The 19,568-nt window shown below is 48.8% G+C and overlaps 1 protein-coding gene across 15 annotated transcripts in view; it reads right to left on the bottom strand.

The window, feature by feature from the left end:
• MAPT (microtubule associated protein tau) overlaps nt 1–6,181 on the bottom strand; it is a 129,745-nt gene extending 123,564 nt beyond the window's left edge. For all 15 annotated transcript variants that reach the window (XM_049861625.1, XM_049861628.1, XM_049861630.1 and 12 more), the window contains exon 1: nt 6,059–6,181. The gene's annotated coding sequence lies outside the window, so the exon portion shown is untranslated. The remainder of the gene's footprint in view (nt 1–6,058) is intronic.
• Between the last annotated feature and the right edge of the window lie 13,387 nt (nt 6,182–19,568).

The following is a 19,568-nucleotide window of genomic DNA, read 5'->3' as shown; positions in this document are numbered from 1 at the left end:
TCATCAGTGGATGCCAATGCTTCAACCTCTCTGAGATGCAGACCCTAAGACAAGGATCTGATGCCCCTCAAAAATTCAGTGACTTGCCCCTGGCCACAAGCAGAGTGCAAGTGACCCATGCCCCAGTCTTGGATTCCAGCCCTCTTGGAGCAGTCTAGAAACCCTGGATTTGAGGGGAGAGGTTCAGGGTCCTGGGAAGAGATATTCTCCTTTGTTTTTAATCGGAGGCACCGAGGTAGAGTGTGGTCCTTTGCTTCACATGTCAGGCCAAATCAGGTGCCACGAGCTTTAACTCCATCTCTCACTAACCCTATGCCAGGCCATCGTGATTACAGACTTGTTTACAAGTGTATTTGTGAATCAGTAATTTCAGATTCAGAATATTCCACTGGGTCAATGTAACAGATCGTGCCTTCCCAGGCCAGCCCACAAAGGCCTATTAAATCCACACGTGGCTGAGAGAGAGGGCTAGTGTCAGATGCCTAGGATTTAAATCCCAGCCCCACTGCTCACTATCTGTGTGATCTTTAGTGAGTTACTGAGTCTTTCTGTGCCCCATCTATAACATGGAGACAATAATAGCACCCACCACATCGGGGGAGTGTTGTGAGGAATAGATGACATCATCTCTGCAGAGCACTTAGAAGAGTGCTTCCTAGAAGACACTCAAAGAATGTATGCTGCCACTGAGAGAGCAATGCCAGGGTAACAATTCTGCTGCTGCAGGCTTCTCAACCTCTGCACCAGTGACTTTTGGGGCCGTATCATTCTTGGTTGTGGAGGGCTGTCCTGGGCTTTGTAGGATGGATAGCAACATCCCTGGCCTTTACCCACTGGATGCCAATAGAACCCTACCCTAATTTGTAGAATTAAAAAAAAAAGTCTCCAGACATCTTAAATCACCTCTGGTTGAGAACCACTGTTTTACAGGAAACAGCTGAGAGTCCAGCTTGGCCATCAGGGTCCCGCCACCTGCTGCAGCCCAGGTGAAGCTGGGGTCTCCTTTTTCCCCACCTGCTGAGGTGTTCCCCACCCCCACCAGCTCTAAGTCATTGGTGGAAGCACCTAACTTCAGGGGAGTGGTAAGTCAGGACTGGTCAGATGAGTGTTTCTAGGGTGTAGAGGGGCCCGGGGGCTCTGCAGTGGAACGATGGAAGAAGCAAGGTGGGGAGAAGAGGAAGAGGCAGTGGCAGATGGAGTTTCCCACCTCCATCCCACTGATACCCGGCAGGAGCAGCAGCTGCACACCCCAGAGGTAGAAGGACAAGGTCTTCCTTCTCCTGAGGTGGGGTGTGGTCTCTCCCCACCCCTCTGTTCTGTGCCTTTCTGGCTAAGAAGGGTGAAGGGATTAGTGGGGAACCAGGCTATATGGGATTATAAGCCGGGAGCACCAGGTGGGAAGGGAGAAAGCAAGGAAGCAGGGAGGCTATGGAAGGTGCACCTGCAGGGGCAGGCAGCTGTCTGGGTGTCATTTGGACACAGCTGGAGATGAACTGGATTAGATGGATCTTTCCTGACACAGTGACCTTGACTAAAGTCCCCGCTCTGCTTTTCTTGACCACCCTCTTGACTTGCATTTTCTATTTTATCCACTTAGTTATTAAATAAACAGAGACCCAATACCTGTTGTATGTCTAGCATTATATAAGGCCCTAAGCGCTCAATTGAGGAGCCCTGGTTAAGGGCTCGGCTACTAGCCAAAAGATTGGTGATTCAAACTCACCAGCTGCCCTGCGGGAAAAAGATGTGATAATCTGCTTCTGTAAGGATTACAGCCTTGGAAGCCCTATGGGGCAGTTCTACTCTGTCCTATAGGGTTGATATGAGTCAGAATTTGACTTGCTGGCAACAGGTTTGGTTTCTTTTAGTTGAAGTGCTCAACTACTAACCAAAAGGCTGGCAGTTCAAACGCACCCACAGGTGCCACGGGAAAAAGGCCTGACAATTTGCTTCCAAAAGGTCACAGCCTTGAAACCCTATGGAGCATAGTTCTACCCCGTAACCCACAAGGGTCACCATGAGACTGAATTAACTCCATAGCAATTGTTTTTTTTTTTTAAAGTGTGTTTTTGTTTTTGACTGGTTTTTTTTTTTCAAGGAGGAGCAAGGAATATACTAGCTATCTAACTAAATAAATAGAAGGTCCAATTTCAAAACTCACACACGTCCAGTTAGAACACTAACACGTGTTCATACACACAGCTATAGAGTCACTCAAACTACGTACTTAAATGCTGAGGGGCTGTGGAATCAAACACAATTTCTTAAAATTCTCAACAAATGGGCTGCATGAGCTGACCTTAAAAAGGCAGAAGGAAAACTCAGCCTAAACGAAGGGCGCCACAATCCAATTACACCTCCAAGTTGGCACTGACCTCAAAGGTCACGTGAATCAAAGGGCATGTTCAACAGGAGGGGCTCTTTTTCCAACCTGAATAAATCTGACCCTTCCTCAATCAACCCGATTCTAAGTTTTCTTCTTGCAATTTGTGAGAATAAGGCATTTCTTTTGTTCCTGTCAGGGGAGCGTGCCTGATACTAGAAACCACTTCAAAGCCACGCCCTTCCACAGTGGGCCTGTGCAGCTGTGGGCTGAGCCAGCAGGAACACACAGTCACGGACTGTCGCTCATCTAAAACACAGCAAAGCCAGCAAACTCCTCCCCCGAATAGCGATGGTCCAAAGGCGAACCCAAGTGTCAGGCCAGGTTATTGCTGTTAGGGGAGCAAACGTCGGCCAAGGAATTGATTAGCTTCAAGGGTCACTCTTGTACGGGCACGGTGCGGGGGAGGTGGAGGGTTGTTTCATTCACTCATTTGTTTAAAAGGAAGGAGGAAGGGTTTGGAGATGGGGGAATGGATTAGCAATTCTTATAAGCAGCCTTTAGGAGTCACACATCATAAGACACAAAATGACACCTCAGAATTAACCACGGTTGGGTAGGAAAGACATTTTTCTTTCTGCTGGAGAGATGGGTAAGTTCGGGGGCAGGGATCAGACGAAACCCAAAGTCTTGATGCTGAGCCTGGCACCTGAGCGGGCGGTGGCTTGGAGGGCCTGGCCGGGGAATTGCTGCCCCAGGTCCATCATCCCAACCGGCCACGGGGCCGCGGGACCAGAGTATGAGGTCACAGGTCCCTGAGCACTGAAGGCTGAGGGTAGGGGGTCTCGCTGAACAAGAGAGAAGCCCCGCCTACTAGGGGTCGGGGGCGGGGAGGTGGTGGCCCTTGTATCCGTGCCCGGACGTTTCCGGAGGCGCAGCAACCGGCCCAGCGTTTCAGCGTCCGTTTAAACGCTGCATCCCTCGAGATGCCCCGGTGAGGCCGTTCGTTAACGCGCTACAAATCGCCGGCCGAAGGACCACACTCTGGCCCCTAAGATTCCTCCATGAGCAGCCCCCGGGCCTTGCCGGCTGGAGTGCTTCATCAAACCAACACATTTCATAATGGAGCGAAATCTCAGACGCGTGGACCGCGCTTTGTTCCCGGCATTGGGCTAAGTGCGCTACTCCCCGCCAGTTCCTTTTCCCCCAACAGGCAGGAGGTGGCATCTCTCTGTCTGCGAGTCGCCACGGGGAGCCGTGGCCGCGGATCCCCTTTCCCAGGGCCGCGGCAGGACCCTTGCTCTGTCTGCACGAGAATTCCGCCCCCAGAGCTGCCTAGCCGGGGTCCTGGAGCCGCTCTTCGATCAGCCCGCCGAGGGCCCAGCTCTGCGGGGAGGCCTCGCAGCAGAGGGGCGGTCTGACCCCAGTGGGCTCTGGACTCCGATCCAAGCCATTCCCCGGGAATTCAGGTCAATCTGGGCGGCCACAGCGGACGATTCGGCCATCTACTTCGATCTGTGCCCCAGGCCAGTTTGCAGAGACAGAACCAACCAGAAACCGGGCAGGCCCGCCTCATCGCACGTGTAATCACTACGAGGGCGAGGCTGGGACTTGCTCGCAAGGGGTCCCCCGTCCCTGGTTTCAAGGGCACCAGTGAACCAGGGCTTTTATGCGAAAATCCCGCACGTTTCTAAAACGATAGTCACCAGAACGGCCATAATAATAATAAAAAGACTACAGGGACGCCTCTCTGGGTGGCTGAGGCCGCCAGTGGCCAATAAGGAAGAGCCGTGGACCCCACCGCGCCATCAAAGGGATGGGGGGCGTGGCCCCGGCCTCCCCAGATCCTCAATCTTCGCGGGTAAGGGGCGGAGAACGCCCCATGGCCCCTTCCCGGGTCGCGTGTGGTTTCCATGGCAACCCCCACGTAGCTCCCCACAGTCCACTCGGAAAAGATGGATGTGGCCGCAGCACCCCAGAGAACCTCAAGCTCCCCCCCCCACACACATCTGCTCCGGGAGAAGCAACAGGGAGTAGAGTGGAGACAGCCCCTGCCTGCGAGCCCCTGCATCCCGGGGGATGGGGTCGCCCGCACCTCTCACTGTGCAGCCTTTTGGGGAGCGAGCCCCGGGACGCTCCGGGTCTGGGGAGCGTGGTCCCCCTGTGGCCACTGGCGGGGTGCGCCAACACCTCGAATTCCACCTCCTCAGCTCAGCGGATGCCTCTGGGGCTTGGCTGGGCTCCGGGAGGGGGCCGCGCGAGGACATGCCCGTTTCATGCGTGCCCCTGAGGCTGTGACTCGGGTTCACCGATCCCGGCAGACACCGAGATTCAACAAATGGCTCTGAAATGCAGGGGCGAAAAAAAAAGAGGCAGGGAGGCCAGGGGACTTGGCGAAACACCCCCCATAAACTAAAAGTCTAAAATCCAGGGCTGGGAGCGCAGATCACGTAATCCCTCCAAACAAAGCAGCGAGACCCCGAGAAAGGTCCTGGGTGATCGCCCCCAGTGCTCACGCCCGCAGCGGATAAATGCCAAAATGTCAGCGCCGACTGCCTGCCCCCCCTTTAAATAGCAGTCTCCGCCCTGCTCCTCCGAGGCCCAGCCACCCAGCCTGGCTTGGTACCGTACGTGGTACGCCGCAAAAAGATGGCACCTCGCGTTCTGAGGGGAAAAAAGCGGGGGGTGGGTAGGAGGAGGCACAACCCACCCTCCTCCTCCTCTCCCACCCGGATCCACACCCTCTGCCGCAGTGAGGGGCGAACCCTGCGCGCCAGCCCAGCGCCTCCGGCAGGGAGCGCACACGCCAGCCGCCCCGCGCAGAGCGCAGAGAAAGGGGCCCGCCCCGAAATGCACCTGCAGCCCCCGCGCCCGGCTGCGCGCGGCTGCGGCTGTGCGCGCCCGCGGCTGCGCGCGCCCAGGAGCAGGGACCCGAGGCCGCCGAGTTTGTCCAATCGCAAAGCCGGGTGACCCCTGCCTTTCCGAGCCTCCACACTGAGATCCGCGAAGCTGCTCTTGTGTCGGTGCCAGGAGTGCACAGGGGGAAGGGCAGCTAAAGTGACAGCTCCTGGACCCCTCCCCATCTCTCCGATTCCACTCCCAGCCCCCAAATGTCCCCTGCGGTTTCTGAAGGAAGAAAAGGGGGAGGGGGCGGGCCTCCGCCTTAAATCAGGGGCAGAGAAACCCCATTGGAATCGCTTCTGGGGAGACGCAGGGAGGGGTAGTCAGGGAGTCATCTTTTCTAGAACCAGACCTGTACCTTCCTTAGGGCTGCTGGCAAACGGGAGCAGAGAAATCAGATTACAGGTTCGGTTTCGGGGGTCGTCATTGGATCCCCACCTCCACATACACAGACATACGCCCATTGCGGCAAAAGGTGGCGTTCAAGAGTGTAGAGCAGCCCCCTCCCCAGGCCACCGCCATCCGCGCCCCACCCTGCGGGCACAGCCTCGGCCCCCGCCCGCGTGAAGCCGGACGTGCGGACCCCTCCCTCCTCAGCGCACACACACACACACACACGCAGTCACACGCGCGCGTGCATCCTTTGCACGAGTTCCTTTCCAAGCCGCCCTAGCCCCAGCTCCAGAGCGCAGAGGGCTCAGGGAGGGGCCCCACCTCTGTCAACCACTGGTGCCCAGTGCACGAAGCCCATCTCTGCAGCGGAGGGCGAGGGGCGGCCGCGGGGGGATGCTGCGGGGCCGAGGGGTAGGCAGATTTCGGAGCCTCGGCGCTTACCTGCTGGTCGACAGAGGTCGAGGACCGGAGAGAAGGAGAAGGTGGCTGTGGTGGTGCTGCTGGTGCGGGAGTCAGTGGGTGGCGGTGACTGCGAGTGCGCGCGCGCGCCGGCGAGAGGGCGCGCTCCCGAGGCCGGCGGGCAGCGCAGGCGCGAGCAGCGGGAACGCGAGCTTCCCCAGGGGAGGGGCGGGCAGCTAGGCCTCTGCCGGCGTCTTTTCCTCCGGCCACTAGCGGGCGCGCGCCAGCGCCCCACCGCTCGGTCTTTCCCGGCCTCCTTGCTCAATCCTTAGGCGGCTTCCTTCCCCGGTCCTCGCCGTCGGCATGCCTAGGGCCGCGGCACTGACAGCCACGCGCACGCGCGCTCGGTGGCGCACGCGCACTCCCGGCCTCCCGCCGCTGGAGCCTTTGTCTTTTCTGACGGGTCTCGTCCCTCGGGCAGGAGGCTCGGCGACCCTTTTCGGTCGCTGCAAGGCGGGCTGCTGCGGGCCCAGACCTACTGCCGCCTTTCTTCCCGTCATCCCGGGGCGGTGTCCCATCTCAGTGGATGTCCCCATGGCTGGCTCCCCATTGAGTCCACTCCGGACCCCTCTCCAAGGCTTCCTCCAGGCTCGCCCTACTTGTCCCTGACCTGGTGATCCCGACCCTTCTTCCCGGGGTCTCCCGAAATGATCCCCTTGTCGGAGCTCAGTTTCCCTGGGCCCGTTTCCTCTCTGCTTGCTTTCCACCTTTTTTCTTATTGACCAAGTGAATATTTTCCCTTAACAAATCTTACTGGCTAATTCAGCATTACAGTTTTTTTTTTTTTAAATAATGAATTTATTGTGTATAAATTGACCCTAGAAAAAAATCTTAATTTAGACGACATTCGAATGGTGCTTATAACATTGCAGAGCCTTTTTTTATTTGTTGAAACACCCGTGTACTGTAAGTAGAGTTGAGATCTGAATTTCTAAGTACCTGTTGGAGATTCTCACCTGGATACACACATTCTCCCGGTAACCCAGGCCCCAGGCCCTAGCCTCTGACCTTACTTGGATTCCTTATCCCCTAAAATGTAATTAAGCCCTGGCAGTGAGAGACTTTCTATGTAGGGGGTCAGGGACAGCCATCTCCTCCTAGGGGGGTGGGAACTTATCTTGAAACTTTATTTGCATAGCTTACATTCTTTAAAAAAAAAAAAAATGTGTATCATAGATTAATATAAAAAGCAAGTCACTGAAAATGCTTTATTAACTCGGATTTAATTTTTCCAGTTGCTGTCGAGTCGATTCTTACTCATGGCAACTCCGTGTTTGTTAGAATAGAACTGTGGTCCTCAGGGTTTTCAATAGCTTATTTTTCAGAAGTAAATCACCAGGCCTTTCTTCCGTGGACTCTAACCTCCAACATTCAGTTAGCAGCTGAGCAGTAACCTTTGGCAGCACCCAGGGGCTCCATAGGTTTGATTAACATATTATTGGCAGCAATGGGGGATGATGATAGGTACAAGAGGCTAATTCCATAAGTCTTTGTAAGTGACGTTATTGCTGTTCTCCCACCATCCGAGCTGTTCTGGACATACAATTTGTTGTTGTTGTTAGGTGCCATTGAGTCAGTTCCAACTCACAGGAACCCTATGTACAACAGGACGAAACTGCCTGACCCTGCGCCATCTTCGCAATCCTTGCTATTTTTGAGCCCATTGTTGCAACCACTGTGTCAATCCATCTCTTTGAGGGTCTGCCTCTTTTTTGCTGACCCTCTACCAAGCATGATGTCCTTCTCCAGGGACTGGTCCCTCCTCATAACATGTCCTTCAAACCCTAGCTCATAGTTTACTAAATCCATCCCTAATGACCCCAACTGGAGGGGATAGTTCCAGCTTCTGGAAGGAGTTTATCAGAGTTACTCATCTCTCTGGAAGTGTCAGGAGGGGTAAAGGGGGGTGACTAATATCTATCAGATTAAGATTTTATTATTGTCCCCAATTGTTTCTTCTTTTGTAGGGGTTATACATCCCCAGCCATGACTGCATGATCTGCCTTGCCCCAGCTCTCAGCTCCTCTGTTGATACTTGGCTTGGCCCCGAGGTGGTCTTCGGCAACTACAACTAGTAGATGTGAGATACACATGATATATACTTATCCCCTCCGTCACTACAGTGGCATGAACCCTTAGGATTACTTCTTCAGCCTAGGTTCCAGAATGAAAACACGCCAGAAAGCGCGTATTACATGAACAAGAAATAAACATTTGTTGTGTAAGCTGCTGAGATTTTAGGCAGGTCTTCAAACCAGTTTGTTCCAGTTCAAACCCCTGCTGAGAATTTACATTTCCACCCCAGATATACTGAATCAGAATCTGCATTTAACAAGATCCCTGGGTGATTCTTACGTATAATAAATTTTGAGAACCACTGCTCTACTAGTGGTTCTCAGAATCAGTCCCTAACCAGCAACATTAGCATTGCCTGGGAACTTGTTAGAAATGCAAATTTTCAGCAGGGGTTCAAACTGGAATGAACCAGTTTGAAGCTTGATTTTTAGGTTTGTTTATTACACCAGCAAAGCTGACCAACTCAGGGATTAAATGAGATAATTATAGATATCTTGTTTCTTGTGGGCTTTCATTAAATGATAAATAGTAGTTATTATTTCATCATCATTATCAATGCTTTTGCTACACATTACTTCATTTCTTTACGTAAAATAAATGGTAGCAGCCAAATATTCCTCCCCATTCAAATTTCTCATTTTCTTTCCTCTAAAATTTAGTATAATTGAAAACTGACAGAGACCTGTGACATTGTGGTCCCCTGATACTGAATGATCACATTTGCCTAATACTAAATTGAGATAATGGATGCTAGAAACAATCTTAAGCAGATCTGTCATCTGTTTGTAATGTGGAGTTGAGTGTTGCTTGCAGATAATTTAATCACTGTTGGTAGCTAATGCTTCACTAATTCAGGCCAAGAAAACGCATCCATACTCTCAACCCTCTCCCTTGCTGAAATAGAAATCTCCTGGCCACATGGAGCACACCCTGCCCGCATATAGAGAGCCATGGAAGGCAGAATGGCGTAGAGGAAAGAGAACTGGATTAGGTCTCAGGAGAGTTGGATCCTAATCTTAGCCATTTTGTCTGACCTTCGACAAATTCATTAACTTTTCTGGGCTTCAGTGTTTTATGTAATGGTGTCCTAGGTGGGGTTAGATCTGAGATACAGATACCTGTAGAATTAGGAAACTCTGCCATCAGATCTAATCGCATACTACATTAGTCACAGTAAACTAAGCTATTGTAACAAATAGACTCCAGAATGTAATGGCTCACTCAGGTAACAGATATCACTGGGCTAAAATCAACTGGGATTGTTAAGGGACAGGTACGTCAATCCTAGCCTGAGAATGTATATTAGTTTTATCACTGATATGAAAAATTACCACAAACTTTATGGCTTAAAACAATGCAAATGTACAGTTCTGGAGACCAGAGGTCCAAAATGAGTCTTATGGGACTAAAACATGGCATGTTGACAGAACTTTATTCTTTCTAGAGGCTCCAGGGGAGAATCCATGTCCTTGCCTTTTCCAGCCTCTAGGGGCTACCTGTATTCCTTGGTGTGCGGCTTCCAGCCAGCAATCGAATTATTCAGACCTCAGCTTCTGTCCTCAAATCTCTTTCTTGGACTCTCTTCTCTCCTTTCACCCATAGGGACTCTCGTGATTACATTGGACCCACCTGGATAATCCAGGGTAATCACTCCATCTCAAGATCCTGAATTTAATCACTTTGGCAAAGTCCGTTTGCCATGTAAAATAGCATATGCATAGGTTCCACGGATTGGGATGTGTGGACATCTTGGTGGGGAGGGCATTATTCTGCCTACCACAGAAGGACATGGTGATCATAACCAGAACTGAGATCCCCCAGAGAAGATGGCCTGGGTCATGCTGTCAGGTAAGCCCTTAGACCAGTAGAGGTGAAAGCTGAGGGTGAGAAGAACCTGGAATGGATAATAGGGGAGAGAGATGATGAGTATCAGTGATGGTCCCAAGACCTGTTACAGCTGTGGGGGTCAAAGGTTAATAAGGAGAACAAATTGTCCTCTTCTAAGGTTCCCCCAAGAAGAGAGGCCCACTGAAATCCTGAAAAATCTGATTCCTGAATGTGTATGCAAAAGTGGATCTGAGCAGTGCAAGGGGTGGGCTGTGATAGATATGAAGATATACCACCTAGAGGCCCCTTTAAGGAAGGACTTTTTGCCCCAGCTCCTGGTTGTGCCTTCAGCTGTCATAGCCTTCAAAAATTGCCTCAGCTGCAGAGTACCCCACATCTAGTGACTGACCTGGTGGGGTTATACAGGCTTAATATGGGACAACTCTGATGGCCCATTTTGGCTCCAGAGAATCCTGTGGGGTCAACAGAGGCTGCTGTTGGGCCTGAGTCCAGCTTGACTTCTCCTTCTTCCCAATTCTGCCTTTTTTCCCCCTCCACGTGTATTGATCCCAAGGGCACTCCCTAATAAATATCCTACAAGCTAAACTCTGTCCCAAAATCTGCTTCCCAGAGAACCCAGACTGCTCTTTCATTAATGCATTAAATAACAAAATCTAAAAGCGGGTTAATAACGTTTTTACTTTCAAAGTGGCAGGAATCATAGCTGATATTTTGAGATATCTGTAACACATGTACTATGATATGAAAATATGTATTGATGACAAAGTCACAGGTATGTACTGTTACTATTACATTCATCACTGAAATACTAAATTCTAATAGAGGTTGTAAAGATAAAGATGAGTGTTTTCCTCTCTAAGTTCGTGGACCCTCAACCTTAGAACCCTTAGGTTTTGTTTTCCCTGTATGATGGGGGCTTCGTAAATCTATTTAAGCGAACTAAATAAAGGCTACAATGACTCGAAATGAGCATTTCCTTAATGACTGGATCAATTCATCTTTGCTTGACCAAAAAAAAAAAAGCAATCCAGTACTGGTTTAAACAAGACAAAATTTTATTTCTCTCTCAAGGGCTATTATGGAAACTCCAAGACCATCAGGGAGTCTTTCTCTGTTTGTTTTTTCTACCATCCTTAACAAGCTGCATCATAGTCCAAAATGGCTGCTTGAGCTCCAGACATCACATCTGCATTTATCCCCAGAAAAGAGGAAGAGATGAAGAAGGGAGCATCCTTGCCCTTGAGGGACACTTCCTGGAAATCATATGTGACATTCTTGCTAACATCATATTGGTCTGAAATTACACAGAGAGGCTGGGACATGTAGTTTTTATTACAGATGGCCTCGTGACCAGCTAAATACCAACAAGAGGGGAAAAGAGAGAGTTGGGAAACAGCCACAACAATGCTAAGAAATTATCTCACTTGGTAATTCCTCCTAGCTATGAATACAAAAAAACCCAAAACAAAACACACTGCTATTGAGTCGATTCTGACTCATAGCTGCCCCATAGGGTTTCTGAGGCTGTAAATCTCCCTGAAAGCAGACTGCCCCATCTTTCTCCTGCAGAGCCGCTTGGTGGTTTTGAACTGCTGACCTCTCAGTTCAGTTAGCAGTTGGTAGCTTTAACCATTGTACCACCAGAGCTCCTTTAGCTGAATAGCCACCCATTATTCTGCATTGAAGTAGTTTCCTGAAAATATTTTTCATAAAAAGACATTTTCTTCTTCGACAGTTGACAGCCTTCAATACCAGCATTCCTTTATTTTCAGCTGTAAATTCAGAGATCCAAATTCAGGGCATATTTAGACAACTTAAAATATATATTTCTTCTGCCTAATTGTCTGCTAGGTAGGGTGCTTCAATAAGATGCCTAAATATCCTTTCTTAAAAAGTCAACATAGGAAAATATTGATATAAAATACAGCTCAGTTGTTGTTAGTTGTCATCGAGTTGGTTCTGACTCATGGCGACTCCATGCAGGCAAAGTAGGATCACTTCACAGGGTTTCTGAGGCTGAGTTTTGGAAGTGGATTGCCAAGACTTTCTTCCAAGGCACCTCTGGGTGGGTTTGAACTGCCAACTTTCCGACTTGTAGTTGAGCACTAAACTACTTGTGCCACCTACAGCTGAATTAAATCTTGTTGCAATCGAGTTGATTCCGACTCATAGTGATCCTATAGGACGGAGCAGAACTGCCCCACAGGGTTTCCAAGGCTGTAATCTTTATGGAGGAGCCCTGGTCACACAGTGGTTAACAGCCCAGCCGCTAACCAAAAGGTCACCAGTTTGAATCCATCAGCTGCTCTTTGGAAACCCTATGGGACAGTTCTACTCGTCCTGTAGGTTCCCTACGAATCGGAATCAACTTGACGGACTCTTTACAGAAGCTGACCACCACATTGTTCTCTGGTGGAGCTGCTGGTGGTGGGTTTGAACCGCTGACCTTTTGGCTAGCAGTAGAGCTTTTAACCACTTTGCCAGCAGGTCTCTTTACAGCTAAATTAAAACAAAAAACAAAAACACCCCACTGCTGTCGAGTTCATTCCGACTCATAGCGACCCAATAAGACATAGTAGAACTGCCCCATAGGGTTTTCAAGGAGCACCTGGTGGACTTGAACTGCTGAGCTTTTGGTTAGCAGCCAAACTCTTAACCACTATACCACCAGGGTTTCATAGCTAAATTAGAATGTGATTATTAACTTTACAAACAAATGATTCACTATACAAAAAGAACCATTAACAGATTCCTCTAAATGTCAGTTTTCCTGTTGCAATTGAAATCTGAATGGATTTACCTGCAAATTTATAAACACCTCGATTATATAAAGTGAGGCAGAGCCACGCTTTAACTTCCCTGGACTCACCTCTCACTGATTATTGGTTAAGCTCTTTTTTTTTTTTTCCTGTCTGTCCATTTCCTAAATGCTTCTTACCACCCCCATCCGCCTCTCCTCCATTGCCCTCCCAAAGCCATTGCCCCTTCTCTGGATTTCCCAGGTTCCTGGCAAGAAGCAGACTGAACTGCAGACGAGAGTTTAGGTTACGAATGATTCAGCAGCATAGCTCTATTGTCAAAAAAGCAAGCATGATTCTAGGTACCAGAAATAGGGACCAGGCATAACATATCCATGAGGTCACCCTCTAGTTATATTCAGCTTTGCCCAGGCACTGTATAATCCCAGCCTTGGGGAAGTTCAGACAATCTGGGGAGTGCTCAGACAGGAGTCCCACATACAAAACTTAGAAAAGATGAGCATATCCCCTTTTCACTTAAAGCATGTTAAACCAAAAAAATCCAAACCCGCTGCTGTGGAGTAGATTCGGACTCATATTGACCCTATAGGACAGGGTAGAACTGCCCCGTAGAGTTTCCAAGGAGCACCTGGTGGATTTCAACTGCTGACATTTTGGTTAGCAGCTGCAGCACTTAACCACTACGCCACCAGCGTTTCCTAAGGCATGTTACCCCACGCCGTCGAGTCGATTCCGACTCATAGCGACTCTTTAGGAGAGAGTAGAACTGCCCCATAGAGTTTCCGAGGAGCACCTGGCGGATGCGAACTGCCGACCCTTTGATTAGCGGCTGTAGCACTTCACCACTAGGCCACCAGGGTTTCCAAATTTCAAAATGTAAAATTTCAGTTCACATGAAGGCATGTTAGCAGCTGCAAAATCCCACTCTATGGAAGATGAAGTCGGAATTCTAAACGTTACCAAAATCTTAAGACGTGAATCAAATCTCATGACTACATTCTGTCACGTACACTTCATTTTTCCCAAACTGTCCTTTATTCAGGACAAAAACAATTAGTATCTCTTTTTCTAAGTAATATTAAGTTCTAAGTACTATCACTGACTGTTAGAGATTAGTGTTCTGAGTTTGTTTTTGTTGTTTGCTTTTTGTTTTTTAATCCAAGAAGCAGGTTATTCACCCCGTTTGTCCTTTCAACAAACCTTTCTTTATTCTTTCCTCTGTGTGTGTGTGTGTGTGCGCGCGCACTGGTGGGGAGTGCAATGAGTAAGACCTCAAGTTACTTACACTGCAGTGATTAGCAGGTGACCTGTTAGTATGAATCGACCTTAAAAATTTGAAGTTAGCCGTTACCTAAGCAGCTCCACGTGATCGGTTTCAAACTATTGCGTGTAGCGTCCATTCTTTAAAAATCAAATTCCAAGTAGTGAATTATACGCTTCAATGATAAAAAAAAGTCTCTGCTGAATTCAGTGGTTCAGCGAGGAGATTATACTCTAAGAGAATTTTGTTCTATAACATTTTTTTTCTGCATAACAGATTATGTGTGTTTTTAAATATTAACAAAAACTTATTGGTCCCATGTCTAGCAACTCAAATAAATACAATGAAACCTGTGAGAGGTGGAACGCAATGGGACTGCCTCCGTTTTCCGGGTCTTGCAAGTTTTCCACCTTTGACAGGGTGCAGGCAACATTTTTCTATTGCTCGTTTTAGTGATAAATATTTGAGTTTTTGTTTCCGGCTTTTGCAAGTTTTACCATAATTGCCCTGGAAGGGTCCCTAGGATTTAGCAGCTCAGGGAGTTTGTCACTGAATCCTAGGCAGTTTTGAAGCCCTAGGCTACCTAGACCCTTCTTTTACCATATTGCTGCGTGAAGTGAGCTGCGTTTCTGTCAGCTACTGCCCAAGACACAGTGATTTTCTGATGCTCTGCGACAGACGAATACAGACAGTGTTGATGCCGACAGGCCTGCAGAGCAGAGAAACCCTCCGGGGCCCTGAGGCTTTTCCTTTGCTGCAGTTGGAAATCGTTCCCTCAGTTGAGTCTGGCTTCTATCGCATCAGGGAATGAGCTGGAAGCCATCTTCTGGCAGGCCATTCTTAGAAGGACACAGGATCCTAAACACTGCGTTGGTGTAATATGGCTTTACACGGGCCCCCTATCTTTAGTCGTAAATTAATAACCCAGTTGCCATGGAGCTGACTCCAACTTATGGCGACCCCGTGTGTGTCAGAGTAGAACTGTGCTCCATAGGGTTTTCAATGGCTGAATTTTTAGACGTATATCACCAGGCCCTCCTTCTGAGACACCTATGGGTGGACTTAAACTTCCAATCTTTCAGTTAGCAGCCAAGTGCACCACCCACAGTATCCCTTAAATTAATTAAAAACAAAAAACCAAATCCATTGCCATTGAGTCGATTTCAATTCATGGCGACCCCATGTGTTTCAGAGTAGAACTGCACTCTATAAGGTTTTCAATGACTGTAATCTTACAGTAGATCACCAGGCCTTTCTTCTGCAGTACTACTGGGTGGATTAGAACTACCAACCTTACAGTTAATAGTTAAGCACAAACTATTTAGATACCTCTAAATTCACTCATGCCTTTATTACAGAAAACCAGTATGATAGAATCAAAATATTCTAGTGAACATAGTGGTCACCGGCAGCCCTGAGAATTTAGGGATTTATATCTGTGTTTAAAATAGTTCAGAATTAAAGTCCCAGCACGGAGATCCTTGGCTCAGCAGATGAAGCCTTGGTCAGCCAGCCTGGGCTTATTCCTTACCATCTTGCCATCGCATACCATTATCCTAGCCACTTTGTGCTCCTTCAATTCAACAACTGATCAAACATTCTCTTGCTTTTTGCCTTTTGCAGGCCGAAATCATTCTTTCATCGCTGTCTGATTAACTTCTATTTGTCCTTCAATATTCAGCTCTGGCACCTCCTTCTCAGGGGCCTGTCCTGACCTTGTAGGGCCAGGTGTCACTCCCTGGGTGTCCCACTACCGCACTGGGGTGTGTACGCGCATCTGAGTGTGACAACCCCAGAAGACCTGGACTGTACTCACCTTTGTCTCCTTGGCCCATGACACAGTATTTGACACATAGTAGGTACTTCACATACAGCTGCTGAATGACTGGTGGACTCAATGGATAAAAAAACAACTAGATGAAAGATTTCTGGGCAACAGGTACTGACTGTGGAACCTAGCATGGCCTGGGAAAGCAGGCTATTAGCAACCCAGGAAAATGTTAATGTGGCTGGAAAAAATGAAACAAAACAAAGACAAAGAAAAGATATACATAAACCCTTTTTTAGGGGACCTAGAGCTTGGCTGCTAACCAAAAAGTCAGCAGTTTGAATCCACCAGCCACTCCTTGGAAACCCTATGGGGCAGTCTATTCTGTCCTATAGGTTTGCTCTGAGTCGGAATCCACTCGATGGCAACAAGTTTTTTGGTAGTATGGAAAGAAGGAGCCCTGGTGGGGCAATGGTTTAGCATTCGGCTGCTAACTGAAAGGTCACCATTTCGAACCCACCCCAACTCCACTGGAAAAGACCTGGCTATCGGCTCCCCTAAAGATTACAGCTCTAAGAAACCCTACGGGGCAGTTCTACTCTGTCCTGTAGGGTCACTATGAGTTGGAATCGACTTGATGACACATGACAATAACAGAGTGGAAAGGACCCTTCCAGCTGTCTGTTCGGGCTTTCAAAAAGTCCTCAATCATTGTTTAGACTGAATGGTCTTTTATTAAATACCACTCAATCCGTTTCAAGTTCACTGTCAAGCTTTACTGGATTCTGAGATGGACCAGGAGGAAATGTGGATGATGGGGGACAGGGAGCATCTCTTTCTTTCCTCTTTGAGCCCCTATCTTTTGACTACAGTGAAACAAGAGCCCAGCGGCCAATAAGAGATGAGAAAATCTAATAATCCATGGTAATGATTTTTTTTTTTTTAATTTTTAAGTTTACAGGCTGATTCAAGCTGAACTGAAGCAGTTCAATCCCTCTTGCCGACAGCAAGGATATAGCAGAGCCTCACACATAAAATGATGCCCACCTTTCTTGGGTCCATTGCTCTTTTTTTCTCTGTGTACATTGTTTGCTGTTTATTCTCTTAACTTCTGTTCAAACCCTTTACCAACTCCCTGTCTGTCTCTTCTTATTCCTTAGGTCACTTGATGGCTTTGTAGCAGTCCCTGGTTGGTTCAGATGGTTAAGCTCTCAGCTGATAATTGAAAGGTTGGTGGTTTGAGTCCACCCAGAGGCACCTCTGAAGAAATGCCCGATGAGCTATTTCACAAAAAACCAGCCATTGAAAACCCTGTGGAGCACAGTTCTATTCTGACACACATGGGTTGCTGGGAGTCTGAATTAACTTCACAGCAACTGGTTTGGTTTTTTCGGTATGTTGGTTTTATAGTAGGGAGGCACCAGGTCAGCCCAGAAATGCCTGTCGTGCGTCCATGCGTGACCTCGCTGCCAGTGCCTTTCCCTGCTCCTCTTCACCTGCCGCCCGCCCTCGGTGCTCTGTGATCCCCTCACCACCCCCTTCTGTCATCTGGGCTGTCTTCTGTGCGGCTGAAATCCTCTGTCATTTTTCCCCCCAGGGGCTGTGAATGAAGTGGTGTCAGAATTAAAGATTGGAGAACCTGAGCCGTAGAGCCTTAGAAGCTCCGAGACAAGCGACTGTAGGAATTGTCCTGTCCTAGCCTCTCATTTTACAGATAGGGAAACTGACACCCAAGGAAGGGGGCAATGAGTGAATTAGCGGCAGAGCAGGGATTTAAACTCAGGCCTCGTAGTTCCCGGGAGTCCCTGGGTGGTGCAAATGGCTAAGCACTCAACTACTAACTGAAAGGTCGGCAGTTCGAACCCCCCCAGAGGCGCCTCAGAAGAAAGGCCTAGCGATCTGCTTCTGAAAGGCTACAGCCTTGAAAACCTTACGGAGCACTTCTACGGTGACACACGCGGGGCCGCCATGAGTTGGAATCGACTCAACAGCACAGGTTTTATAGTCCCCAGTCTGTTCCTCGGCTGCACCACTGAAATATGCTCTTGGCAAACTTGAAGGTTCTGTTAGAGCAGGGCTCTCAACTCGGGGAGACTTTGGCCCCCGGGGAGATTGGGTAATCTCTAGAGACGTTATTGGTTGTCACAGGGGGCTTGGGGTGCTACCACCATTTGGAGAATAAAGGCCACTTGTAGCTAGTTATCAGAGGTGGTTCCTGGTTATTCACCCTATCCAGGGCCTAGCAATAGCTCAGCACTTGGGCACTCCTGTATGATATTTACGACTGGAGCTGCAACCTAACTGCTGACCTGCGTGCAGCTGTGGCGCTCAAGGCAGCATTTTTGTTTGGTTTGGTTTGGAGACTTGTTTTCTTAATGTGCAGCTTGTATTACTCTAATAGGGGTTTTCTTAATCTTGGCACTATCGACATTCAGGACCAGATAAGTTTTTGATATGGGGCTGTCCTGTGCATTGTAGGATATGTAGCAACATCACTGGCCTGTACCCACCAGATGCCACCAGCATGACTCTGATTTTGGTTACATGCCTACATTTGCTGTTGTTGCTAGCTGCCAGTAAGTCGGCCCCAACTCATGGGGACCCCATGCACAATGGAACTTAATGCTGCCCAGTCCTGCGCCATTCCCACGCTGGGTTGTAGATCGAACCATTGTGATCCACAGGGTTTTCACTGGCTGATTTTTGGAAGTAGATTGCCAGGCCTTTCTTCCTAGGCCATCTTAGTCTGGATGCTCCGCTGAAACCTGTTCAGCATCCTGGCAACACACAAGCTTCTATAGGCACACAGGCTTGACGACAGATGGCGGCTATGCGTGAGGTGAATGGGCTGGGTACGGAACCCAGGGCTCTTGTGTGGATGGCAAGAGTTCTACCACTGGACCACTACTGCCCTCTCTTATCCCTTTTTCTTCAGTCCTGTCCAGGGCCTTGCACGTAATTGGTACTTAAACCTTCGAGTAATTGGCTCCCCTCAGAGATGCTTTTACTTAGACTCATTATGACGAGGGGATTCTTGCAAGCAGTGATGTGTATGTGCTCAGGCCTGTACTGGTCAGTAGGGCTGGCCTCCTTCTCTGCCGAGCACAGGGAACACCGAACTTCCTGGCCTCTTGTGGTGAGTTGGGGTCACGTGACTAGTTCAGGCCAATGAGCTGTGAAAGGGAATGACAGGAGTCACTTCCGGCCTGGAGCACTTAATTGCTTGTGCGCGTCCCTGGCGAGTCCTCGCCGTTGGCTGAGGTGATTGTGGAAGTAAACTTTGAGACGCAGCCTCCTTCAGCCAGGGTCCCTGAGGGATTACACGAAGCACCACACTCCCTACTGACCCTCACAGGACACATTATTGTTGTTAGGTGCTCTCAAGTTGATTTCAACTCATCGTGACCCCAAGTGACAGAGTAGAACTACCACATAGGATTTTCTTGGCTGTAACCTTTACAGAAGCAGGCCAACAGGTCATTCTCCCATGGAGCTGCCAGGCGGATTCAAACCATTTAGCAGACCAGTGCTTAACTATTTTGTCACCAGAGCTCCTTATGGGACAGGTAGCATGAGCGAAAAACCAACTTGTATTTTGTCAAGCCGTTGAGACTTGGGTGTTGTTTTTTACTGCGCCATCATCTAGCCCATCCTGATTATTATAAGGCACATACACAGAAATTGGCCCACGTTCAAAGAAACCAGCCAATCACAAACCAGTGCGTGGAGTCTATTCAAATGCAGAGATAATATGGGGTTAAAAAACAAAAACAAACTCAT

The sequence above is a fragment of the Elephas maximus genome, chromosome 19, assembly GCF_024166365.1.
Source record: "Elephas maximus indicus isolate mEleMax1 chromosome 19, mEleMax1 primary haplotype, whole genome shotgun sequence".
Classification (NCBI taxonomy): domain Eukaryota; kingdom Metazoa; phylum Chordata; class Mammalia; order Proboscidea; family Elephantidae; genus Elephas; species Elephas maximus.
Note: the sequence above shows the minus strand (reverse complement) of the source record. Positions and strands in the feature narration are given on the sequence as shown.